General features: G+C 43.3%; 1 long non-coding RNA gene across 2 annotated transcripts in view; it reads left to right on the top strand.

The window, feature by feature from the left end:
• Window positions 1-6,606: 6,606 nt before the first annotated feature.
• Window positions 6,607-12,541, top strand: part of Gm36667 — a 63,903-nt gene continuing 57,968 nt past the window's right edge. For both annotated transcript variants that reach the window (XR_868576.1, XR_868575.2), the window contains exon 1: window positions 6,607-7,012. This is a non-coding gene — a long non-coding RNA (predicted gene, 36667). The remainder of the gene's footprint in view (window positions 7,013-12,541) is intronic.

Raw genomic sequence — 12,541 nt, 5'->3', positions numbered from 1 at the left:
CAGCTCAACAGCGAGGGTTCAATTATAAACTTTGTCAAGAGTCAGGATGTGCTAAAGGTTGATTGAGACTGGAGGTACACACGTGAACAGGGAAGAGAGGGTTGTAAGTAATCAAAACTGTATTTGTAAATGTCTTCTGGTCAATGGGGTGTGAGTGTACATGTGTGTGCATGTGCACAAACTGGTCGAGTGTCTCTCACTCCAAATCTCAAATTCCCAAATGTGCCCAAGTGAGAAACTTAACTTTTAAGTTTGACATGATGTTGTTAAAATGAAGATTCTACTTCTGATCTCATAGGATGGGCTGAAGACAACATCTGGATACATGATACAATAGAAATATTGTAGAAAATTGCCTTCAGGCTGTGTGTAACAGGCAAGTGTGGAAGACAAAAATGAAACATGAAGACAGATTCTCATGTTCAGATCTGGGTCCCATAGGTGCAAATATTCAAAAACTCAAAAAAGAAAGAAAATAGTAACATAAAATACTTCTAGTATGAGCATGTGAGATAAGTGGTTTTATGTATGGATACATAGATATGTATCTATACACACATTTACATATTAGGGCACATCTTTTCAGTCTCATTTCCTATTGATTCTGTATTAGTCAGGGTTGTCTCATAGAACAGAAGTATAGTGTGAGAGTTTGTTAAAATAGAGGGTTTATTAGGTTGCCTTACATGTAGAAACTGGGCCCCAACAATGACTGTCTTCACATTGAAGAGGCTGCTCAATTCAAGAGGCTGATGCTTCAGCAGTCCCAGACTGCTGCTGAAGGCCTGGAGGCTCTTGAAAAGATGCTTGTCGTAGTGCACATTGGGATGCAAGAAGCTGGGTCCTGATATGAGTGCTGGATGGCAACAGAAGCAGCAGCTCAGTAGATAAACTCACCAGCAAGACAGGAAGGAAGATAGGCAAAAAATAGAGGTTTTCCCATTTATGCCCCTTTTATCTGGGTGATACTGGAAGGTCACATACAGGGCCAGTCTTCTCATTTGAATGAGCCAAATGAAGAAGACTTCTCACAGGTGTGCCTAGCAATATATCTTAACCCCAAATCCAGTTAAGCTGACTGCCAAGATGAACCATCACAAATGCCTTTAGCTCTGCATCTCCCTAATTCAGGATCCGAGCAAACCTTCAAAGTTGAAAGCTTGTTGTAATGAGGTTGTTAGAAAAATCCTCTAACAAAACCTTGTTGGTGGGCTGGCAAGAAGGCTCAGTGGGGAGAGGAGCTTGTTGCCAAGAGTGAGGACCTGAGTTCGATCCTGGGGATGCACATGGTGGAAGGAGTGAACTGACTCCCACAAGTTGTTCTCAATTAAGTTGTGCTCAGTGTGAGATCTGGTATTCACACAGGTGATTCAGTGATACTACAATCTACCTCAATGTATTCGTTTTTGCCGGGCACCTTCCATAAAGAAGAAACATGTATTTTCTTGCTATTTGTAGACTCAGAGAATACTCTTTCTGCAAAGGCTGGCAGTGGTTGCAGTAAATGGTTGTTGAGTCCTCAGACCTAAACAGGACATTCATAGCACCCCATTTAAGGCTCATGGAACATTGCAGGAGATGGGAGGAGAAAGATCATTGGATCTGGAAGACAGGGAGAAGGAGAGGTACTTCTGTGCATGGTACAACCCATACAGCTGTGACCACAGCAGCTGTGGCTGTCTGCAATGGGCCCACACAAGACAAGACTCCTCATCTGTCAATCATGGGTTGCAGAACAGCTCATTGGGCTACTGATGTACTTTGGGAGGGACACAGCGACTAGGTTTCAAAACCATCATCTCATACCTGTTCCTGGCTAAGCTCAGGTCTCAAATCTAAGGGCCAAGCAAGAGGACTTGTTGCGAGGCGGGAGGCGACAAGTGTTGGTGTCAGGGATGAGAGGGAGAAGAGGGAGAGGATGAGGGTAAGGATAATCAGGATGCATCACATATATAGAAACAGTTGAAGAACAAATTCAATATAAAATTATATCAGGGCCTGGCTCTGGGGAAGAAGGAATCTGCTGTGGTGTTGGAGAGAGGGCTCAGGTTAAGAGGACTTGCTCTCGCAGCGGTCCTGAGTTTGGTTCCAAACACCATATCAGGCAGTCCTCTATCATCTGTAACCCCTGTTTGGGCCTCCAGGATCCTCCCCTCACATCCTCCATGTATGAAGCAATTGAATTCTCCTGCACTCAGGAAAAACTTAGCACAGTGGCAACAATCATTTTGTGCCTCTCCCCTTAAGCGTAGCTGTTCCTATGTCCTCCAAGGTGGCCATGACTCTGCGTTGGAGGCTATATCAGGTGTGACTCAGAGAGACAGCCAGGCTGCCTAGCAAGCAAAACAGAGGTTGCAAGAGGGTGCAATGCCACAAAATAAATGAGAATGAACATCCCTTTGTTATCTCCGTGGCATCCGGCCCATTCCACTCTTACAGGCTGGTTTCCTATGCTTAACAGCAGTTGGAGAGCTGAATAGGTGGATACCAAGAATGATTTAATGGAATGAGAGGGGAAGAGAGGTACAGAAATGAGATTTGACTGTTAATCCAGACCCAGTAAAACACAGTCAGGTCTATAGCAAGCAAATAGAACTAGGGTGGCTCAGACATTTGTCACTGAGATGATGACCCTGAGCTGAGAGATGGCTCAGATTGCTTACTGCTCTTGCAGAGGACCTGAGTTTGGTTCTCAGCACCTTCACTGGCTGTAAGTTCAGCTGCAGAGGATCTGACCTCCCTCTTCTGACCTCCACAGGCCTCTGCACTCACAACCACACACTCTACTCCCCACCCACCACTGTATACATACTTTCAAATAATAAGTCTTTATCATGATCCTTCCTCTATTTCTACATCCTCTCTGCCTGTATCTTCAATGTTTCCTACACAGTCTCTGCCAGCCTATTTTATGTTCGTGTGTGTGTGTGTGTGTGTGTGTGTGTGTGTGTGTGTGTGGTTTCCCACTTGGAGGACTGATTGGTGTTGGCTGTCTTCCTCTGGACCTTAGTGCTGGTGACAGGGTCTCTCACTGAACCTGGAGCTTCACTGATTGGCTAGTATGGTTGGCTAATGAGTCCCAGCCACCCTCTTTTCTCTGCTGCCTCAGTGCTGGGACAGCAAGCATAGACCACACATACCTGGGTTTTTATGTGGACACTGCAGATCCAAAGTCAGCCCACGTGTGTGCAGCAAGGACTTTGCCTCCCTGTTCCTCCACACTGACCCATCTCCCCATTCCCTGTTGTATATTTATTTATTGTTGTATATATATTTATTCAGCTCAGACTGAACCATTGAGCCCAAACTCAGGATTCACCTGCCTTGGCCTCTGAGTGCTGGGATTACAGGTGTCTACCACTGAGCCCTGCTCTGCAAGTGTCTATGGAGGTCTTTGATATCCCCTTGGTGGCTTCCCGGGCACTGTCCCCTGGGAGCTGTGCAGTCCTGTGTATGTCTTGAGATTGCCTGGTGTAGAGATGCCATGGTCTCCCTTCCCCCTGCCTTGAGTTTCCTCCCGTTCACAAACCCCTCTCATCTTACAGACTGGGTAGCTTCGTAGAGAAAGCATAATGCCTCCTGACGGGCAGGGAGCCAAGCTCTGAGATTGTGCGAGAAAAATGGCCAGTTTCAATGGTAGATTCTGTCCATTAAAACCTATTACAGGTCCCCTCCCAGAACCCAGCTGGTTCCATTATAGAAAATTGGAGGGAAATGGTGTCAGCGTTAGTGCCATAAAAATGAATAGGAATCTCGCTTTCCATTATTCTAAATTACAGATTGTTGCGTTGATATGTATTTATTTTTGGCATTTCTCTCTGGCCTTGGTGGAAGGTCTGACCCCTGAATAATGTATAAACAGAAAGACACATGTCAGCGCTTGAGCCTTGCCTCTCTCACCTTTGTTTTATTTTTTTTTATCCTTCTTGTTTGTAATAAAATTTTTAAAATGAAACATTCTTAAGTGGATTGGTAATCTCAATTCTTTTACATTCAATTGTTGTCTGGGCAAATGGCCATAGGAAGGAAATAGGAGGAAATAGTTCATAGAGAGACAAAGTTGCAAACTTGCTCCCAGGCCTTGCACAGTTTGAGGAAAATTTTTCTTTTCTATTTAGTTGTGTGTATTTGGGAATGTGTGTGTGTGTTGGCCTGGCGAATATGTGTATGTAGTACCCATGGAGCCCAGAAGAGTGCATCAGAGTACCCCTGGACCTGGAGTTTCCAGGGATTGTGAGCCACTTGCTCTAGTGGTTTCTTAAAACCGAACTTGGGTCCCCTTGAAAAACAGCAAGTGCTCTTAACCGCCGAGCTATCTTTCCAGTCCTCTTTGGTAGCTTTGAAATGAGCATAAGAATTCAGAGAAATCAAGGTTCACGGAACTAAAGGCAGTTCATTTTAGTATGCGTCAAAACAGTGACATCCTTTGTTTGGGCGCACTCAAGTTTAGACTTTTTTTTCCCCCATTCAGACCTGGGTATTTACCAGGAGGAATCTTAAAAGTGAGCAGTGGAAGGACAAAGCCACAGTGACTGTAACAGAAATGGCTGCGGGTGCATTGTAAAGCCATCTATTGTTCAAAAACAGTTTGTATCTTGCTGGCCTAGCACTTAAGTAGCTACTGAGAGTATAAAGACCAAAATACAATAAATCCTGGAGCTGCTAGAGATTTGAGAGGCAGTCGAATTACTACAGAGATAAGACAAGAAATCCCAGAGCAGTGGCTCCCTCCCCTCGTCCTTACCTGCTCCTCCCCCCTCTACTCTACAGTCTCTCTCCTTACCCACTCCTGTTCTCTTTGTTTCTCTCTGGGTCTCACATATCCCAGGCTGGCCTGTGCATCTGAAGATGACCTTGTACTTCAGATCCTCCTGTTTCACCTTTCCATTGCTGGGATAACTGACATGCACTACCACATCTGCTTTCTGCAGCTCTGGAAATGGAGCCCAGGGCTTCATGCATGCTAGGCAAGCGTTCTACTCACTGAGCTACATCTCCAGCCCTGCCGCAGAGAAGTTTTGAATTTCAGGAACATGAATAACCCCTTTGGGGATCTTCAAGTGATAGCTGAACAATATAGCTGGAAAAGAGCAACAACAGCCTATTGACTTTAGCGTTTAAAAATGTGGACCGTGTATGCTGTTGCTTATTCACAGTACTTGAGAGTTGGTGGGCAAAGGCATGACAAATCTGAGGACAGTCTGAACTACAAAGTAAGGTTATAGCCACCCTGGATTACATGCTAGTATCCTAGGTTAAAAAAAAAAGGAAGAAGAAGAAGGAGAAGGAGGAGGAGGAGGAGGAGGAGGAGGAGGAGAAGGAGAAGAGGGAGGGGGAGGGGAGGGGGAGGAGGAGGGAGGGGAGCAGCAGCAGCAGCAGCAGCAGCAGCAGCATTAATGGAGCCAAAGTAGGGGGATCGATCACATTCATGTCCAGCCGGCCTTATGTGGCAAGTTCTTCATAATGTGACCTTGTATCAAGTAAATCAAAAGAGTTGCAGATTTAATCTTCATGACGGCGTGAGAGAAACACCCAGGGTTTTGCAGAGGTTAGAACATTTATAAACGCTTCCAAACATTGGTATCTACTTGCTGTGTGTTAAAGAACTCTTCAAAAGAAAACCATTTCATTGGGTTTGGCTTACAGTTTCAGAAGTTTAGTTAGTTATTGTCAAGGGTGGGAAGCATGGTAGCATGCAGGTAGACATGGTGCGGGACAAGGAACTGAGAGGTCTACATCTGATCTGCCAGCTGCAGGAGACGGTTACACACTGGCTTGCCTTGAGCATCTGAGAGCTCAAAGCCTGCTCCAGGTGATGAATTTCCTCCTCCAGCAAAGCGACATTTACTCCACCAAGGCCACAGCTCCTGACAGTGCCACTACTGGTGAGCCTGAGTGCCATTTTCTCTCAAATCGCCATACACTCCATCTTCCTCTTACCTTCTTTCCCCTCTTTGCTTTCTGTTGCTGTGAGAGACCTTCTGACTGAAAGCAATTTCGGGGAGGAAAGGGTTCCTTTGGCTTACATTTCCAAGTCACAGTCCATCACTGAGAGAAGTCAGGGCAGGAACTGAAGCAGAAGCTGGGAGGAGAGAACGTGGAGGACTGGTGCTTGCCAGCTCAAAGCCTCATGCTTAGTTGGCTTTTATCTACAGCCCAGTAGCCCTGCCCAGGGAATGGTGCTACCCACAGTGGGATGGTCCCTTCTACATCAAAGAACAATCAAGACAACCCCAATCCCCACAGCTGAGATTCCCTTCTCGGGTGACTCTAGGCTGTGTCAAGATGACAGTTCAAGCTGATTAGGCCACCTGTTTTTATTTATTCTTTTCTAGAAGACAAGTCTCACTCTGTATTCCAGGCTGGCCTGGAACTTACTATATAACTCAGGCAGGCCTCCAACTCCTGCTTCAGCAAATCCTCCTGCTTCAGCCTTTGGAGTGTTGAATTACAGATATTTGTTGATTTATTGATTTATTTCCCTCTCACCCCCTGCTGTGATGTCCTTGTGTTCACCTTTCCCTGAGCTGGGGTTGCACATATGTCATAGTTACTGTTCTATTGCTGTGAAGAGACGCCACGACAACCAAGGCAACTCTTATAAAATGAAGCACTTAATTGGGCCTGGCTTACCATTTCAGAGGGCGAATCCATTATCCTCATATTGAGAGGCAGACAGGCATGGTACTGTAGATGAGAACTTTATACCCTCATCCACAGGCAGCTGGCAGCAGCCAGAATGAGAGAGGGGTTGGGGGAGGGGAGAGAGGAGAGACAGACTAGGCCTAGTGTGGATTTTTGAAACCTCAAAGCCCACTTCCAGCTGCACAGCTCTTTTAACAAGGACACAGCTCCTCCAACAGCCACAGCTCCCAAACACTTCATCAAATGGTGATTTATCATGGAAATATATGAGAATGTATGAGGTCATTCTCATTTAAACTACCAATCATGGGATGGTTGCCTTGTCACATGGGTGCTGGGATCTAACTTCAATTCTCATGATTACACAGTAAGTACTTTTTATAAAAGCTGTTTGTGTGTGTGTGTGTGTGTGTGAGTGTGTGTGTGTGTGTTCATTTATGTGAATGCAGTGCCTCTAGAAGCCAGAAGAGGGTTTGGATCTCCTGAAGCTCGAGTTACAGGTGGTTGTGAGTCACCAGACATGGGTACTGGGAAAACAGCCTCAGATTCCCTGAAAGAAGAGCAAGTGCTGGTAACAGCAGCGCTATCTGAGGAGAGAAATTCTTCACTCACAGGTTATATGCATCCTCATATTTTCTATTAAAAATCGTTTTATAAAGTGGTTTAAATCAATTTAAAGTCTTGCCAGTTGTGGATAGCAGTCCATGTGCATGTGTATATATGCATATGTGTATATGTGCACATGTATATATACAAATGATACACAAATTATTCAAGGTTGAACAGTTTTAATGTCTGGTATCCTCTTAGCTTGGGTCTAGTCTGTATATTGTATAAGCTTGTGGGAAAGTATCTGCCTTAAAGTTCTTAGTATTCATGTGTTTTATACTTGTATAATTTAAAATAAACCCGAGAAGAAGGTATATGTGATCGTTAACCTTGGCTATCAAATTACTGGGAATTAGAATCACCTAGGAGACAAACTATTGTTGGCTATATCTATGAGAGAATTTCTGGAGAGGTTTAGCCAAGGAGGGAAGACCCACCTTGAATTCAAGTGACACCAACCATGTCACCCATGAGCTGAATTTTAAAAAGTTGAAGAACATGCGAGCTAAGCACAAGCATTCATCTCTCTCTGCTTCCTGACTGTGAATGCAGTGTGGTCAGCTGCCTCATGTTCTTGCCGCCATGCCTTCCCCACCATGATGGAGTGTGTCCTTGAACTGTGAGCTAAAATATATTCTTCCTTCTTATCTTGTTTACACCAGGTGTTTTGTCAAAGTGATGAGAAAAATAACCAATATAACATCATGTTCTGTGTTTACTCTGCTGGATTCTGGTTTGTGTGAAGGTGCCAACCCACAGTTCTTATTGATGTACTGTAGAAAATGTAGAACTAAAATGAGTGGGCATAGACAATAACTAAGGTCTTCATGTTTAAATCAATTTTAACTACATCTGCAAGTATAATAGCAGGTTAGAGACTGATTTTATGGTACCAGATCAATGAATGAGTAGGGTGATCTTTTAGTGCTCAGGTAGGATGTTCACACAGTATTGCAGGTTATTTGATCACACTGTGAACCCCAAGATTGTGCTATTTACTGTTTTGATTTGTAGTGTAGCTCATCCTTAGCACACATCTTTAATCCTTCTGGCTGGAATGTAGACTCACCCTCAGTACACACCTTTAATCTCAAACAAGGAAAGTCAAGTGAGTCTGTAGAAGGAAGTAGCCATGTTTGAAAGTGGTGTCTTATTGAACGGTAGACACACTGATGAATCAGAGAAAGATTTGACAGAATAGGGCATGCGCATCTCTCAAGAGGAGAGAGAGGAAAGGGAAGCTATAAGAGGGGCACTGTAGAGAAAAGGAGGAGGCAGTTTTACCAGGAGAGTTTTAGAGACAAGTTGAAGAGAGAACAAGCTAGACAGAGATAAAGATAGAATGAGACAGAGAATGAGAAAGAGCCAGAAGATTAGAACAGATTGTTAGAGTTAGTTTGAAGCCAAGCAGAACAATTCAGAGGTTGAAAGAGAAGCCAGAAAAAAAATCAGTCAGTTTGGAGAGTAATTTGAGCCAGAACAGCTGAGTTGAACCAGCCAGCCAGAGTTCAGAAAGAGCTAGAAAGGGTGAGCTTATTCAGCAGCAAGTCCTAGATGCTGAAAACACACCAGGCCTAGATAAGATTGTACAAAGGCTAGAAGCTTCCAGGACTTGGCCTAGGTTAGCAGAAAGAGGCAATAAGCCTCCAAGGAGACAATTTCTTCAGGCAAATTATCAGAGCAGATAGATGATTAAACTGTTGAGTTTGTCTTTCTGAGTCTGCCTTCTTTCACTTGAAAAATGATTTTAGTTCAGGCACATTCATTTTTCTGTAAATGACATATGTGGCAGCTTGAATGAGAATGGCCCCTGTATGGCTCATATGCTTGAATAGTTGGTCCCCAGTGGAAGATGAAGTTTGGAAGGATTAGGAGGAGATGTATCAGTGAGGGTGGGCTTGAGGATTCCAAAGCCTTATGCATCCTTCTGTTTGTGTAGCAAGCTTTCAGTGGTTACTCCAATTCCATGGCTGCCTGCCTTCCTGAGTCCGCGCTCATGGTGATAGACACCTATTCCTCTTGAACTGTAAACCCCAAATAAACCCTCCTTTCTTTAAGTTTCCTTAGCCCCAGCAACAGAAAAGTAACTAGTACAACATTACTTTGTTTTTCTTCATGGTTGTGTAAAATTCAATTGTGTATAGGTACTACATATTCTTGTGTGGTACCTAGATTTAAAATTGCCTTTCTCTCTCTCTCTCTCTCTCTCTCTCTCTCTCTCTCTCTCTCTCTCTCTCTCTCTCTGTCTCTCTCTCTCTCCCCCCCCCTCTCCTCTCTGCCTTTCTAAAATTACATCTGTCTGTCTGTAGGAGTACATTCGTTTATCAGTCACAGAATCAGAAAGGATATCATGAGAGAGGAGAAAGATATTAAGGGAATTAGGGAAAGAGTAGTAGATTACTTGTGACATGAAAGCAGAAGTGGGGATCTCCAGAGAAATGATGGGAATGAGCAGGAGGCATTGGAAAGAGGGGTGCATTAGAACGTTTAATGGTGTGTATGTATAAAATATCACCATAAATCCATTATTTTGTATACCAACTTACAATTAATTTTAAAAAGAATCGCATTTTTATGCATCTCGATGTATGTTTGCATAGTGCCATAGAACTATTTTAATGCTAGATCCTTTACAAATTGCTTCCTTAGCCTTTGGAAACCTTGAGGAGATGTCTGAAGAGAACACATGTAGAATGTGGAGAATAGACAAGCTATTGCACTTGACTCTGAGAAGTTAGATTCATAACACTGTACTGACTGTCACTGTGACAAAATTCTTGATCACATCAACCTAAAAGAAGATGGGCCTGGGGAGATGGTTAGCCAGAAAACTGCCTGACTCCTAGGCATGAAGAACTGATTCAATTTCCAGTAACTCATAGCCATGACTGACTTTGAGTTTCTAATCTCCTGCCTCTGCCTCCCAATTGCTGGGTTAGGGGTGGACACAAGATTGCCCTGTTTATATAGTGCTGAGAACGGAACCCTTGGCTTCATGCATCCTAGGCAAGTGATATACCAACTGAGCTATATCATCTCCCATTTTTATAACCAGAAGGAATCATAGATATCATTGGACTGGCTCAGAAATCATTGGAAAGAGATAGAAAATAGGATTCATGTTGTGGAAGTTAACATTTCAGAACAGAATGTGCAGCTGAGAGATTAAAACCAGCCCTGCATTTATCTTGTGGCACAGATGAGAGTCTTCACCCAGACTTTCAATGATCGTGAGTTTTTATTATAAAAATAATGCACATTTTTTCTATAGGAAATATAGTCAGTCATTACTCTTGATTTTTCTATATTTTTCCTGCATATCTTGGGAGTTGGATGCAGAAGGAAGGGTCTAGAATTAATGTCTGGCTCAAGTCAATTCTGTTTTGTCCAGTGGGATCTACAGAATGCAATAGCTTAGACCAATGGTTCTTAACCTGTGGGTCGTGAGTTCTTTAGGAGTTGAATGACCCTTTTACAGGGGTTGCATCTGCATCTCAGATATTTACATTACAACTCATAACAATAGTAAAATTACAGTTATAAAGTAGCAACAAAAATAATTTCATGGTGGGGGGTTATGGTAATAAGGAACTGTATTAAAAGGTTGAAGCTTTAAGAAGGTTGAGAACCACTGAATTAGATACACCTATTCTAGATCAAGTAGAATGTAGCAACCTCTCACTGTTCTATAAAAGTCGATGTGTGCAAAATACAGTATTGTTTTATCCTCTCTCTCTGTGTGTGTGTGTGTGTGTGTGTGTGTGTGTGTGTGTGTTCATGTTTCGGTGTATATGTGCTGGCACCAGTGGAGGTGAGAGATAATTTCTGGTATGAGTTATCACCTTCCTCTTTGTTTGAGATTTAAGACAGGGTCATGAGTTGTTATCTGAAATGTAAACTGGACTAGCTGGCCCAGGGAGCTTCTGAGAATTATCTTGTCTCTGCTTCCCATGTCACTGTATGTGGTGGTTTGAATAAAATAGCCCTTATAGGTCCATAGGTAGTGACAGTATTAGGAGGTGTGGCCTTGTTGGGGTAGGTGTGGCTTTGTTGGAAGAAGTGCATCACTGGAGGTCGGGGGTCTTAGAAGCTCAAACCAGACCTAGTGATTCACAGTTCTTTTCCTGCTGTCTGTGGTTCAAGATGTAGAACTTACTGTGCAGTGCTGATGCACGCCTTTAATCCCAGAATTTGTGAGGCAGAGGCAGGCAGATTTCCATGAATTTGAAGCCAGCCTGGTCTACAGAGCAAGTTCCAGGACAGCCAGGCCTATAACAGTAAAGTTCTGTCTCAAAAACAAAACAAAACAAAACAAGACAAAACAAAACAACAACAAGAGATATAGACCTCTCAGCTCTCCAGCACTGTGCATGCCACCACACATCCCACCATGATGATAATGGACTAAACCTCTGAACTGTAAGCCAGTCCCACTTAAATGTTTTCCTTTATAAGAGTTACAGTGGTCATGGTGTCTGTTCACAGCAGTAAATCCTTAACTAAGATGTTGTAGAAGCTCTGGGATTACAGACGTGTGCTACCTTATTCAGCTTTACCGGAGTTCTAGAAATTCAAGCTCAGGTCCTCAGACCTGCACAGACTTCCACTCATAGCACTCTTGATAACACAGAAAGGCAAAGGGTATTTTTGCAGATTTGCGGGGACCATTTCTGTGGAAGCCTAGAGATATCCGGTGATTACACTCCATCATATAAATGTGAACTAGTGTTCCTTTCCCATTTCTTTTAAAATTGCCCCATGTAGCCCCTTTGAGTTTCTTATGGGCAAAAGATCCCGGACTGTTTCTTGCCCAAATTCACTTATTTTGAGTTTGTGAATTGAGCACAGAGACGTTTCTGGATTGTCTGAATGAAACTGTTCTCATCAATTAAGTCCCTTAAGTCGGTAATGTTATTTGAGCAACAATAGCCTATAAGTCCAACTCACTACGAAAAGATGCCTGTTAACATACTAGAGACCAAAGGCATTAAACTGCCTGGCAGGCATAAGTGTGTGCTAAGTTAATGGTGTTGTGAGCCCTTGTGATGTTTAAAGCAAGCACATTTACTTAAAGTACCTCATTTAACCCCCTCTATAAGCCTCTTGAGCCAGGTACTATTCTGCTTTTGTATATGAGTGTATAGACTTCAGGGTGTGAGCTCATTCTCTCTAAGTCTCTGGAAAAGCCAGGAGAAGATCCAGCTCTCAAATGCAGCTCAACTATTCTAACTGTTCTTTACTATTTCTACAATACCTGGTTGTGCCAGATACAGCTAGAATGTGGTCT

This window comes from Mus musculus, chromosome 5, assembly GCF_000001635.26.
Source record: "Mus musculus strain C57BL/6J chromosome 5, GRCm38.p6 C57BL/6J".
In the NCBI taxonomy this organism is placed as follows: Eukaryota; Metazoa; Chordata; class Mammalia; order Rodentia; family Muridae; genus Mus; species Mus musculus.
Note: the sequence above shows the minus strand (reverse complement) of the source record. Positions and strands in the feature narration are given on the sequence as shown.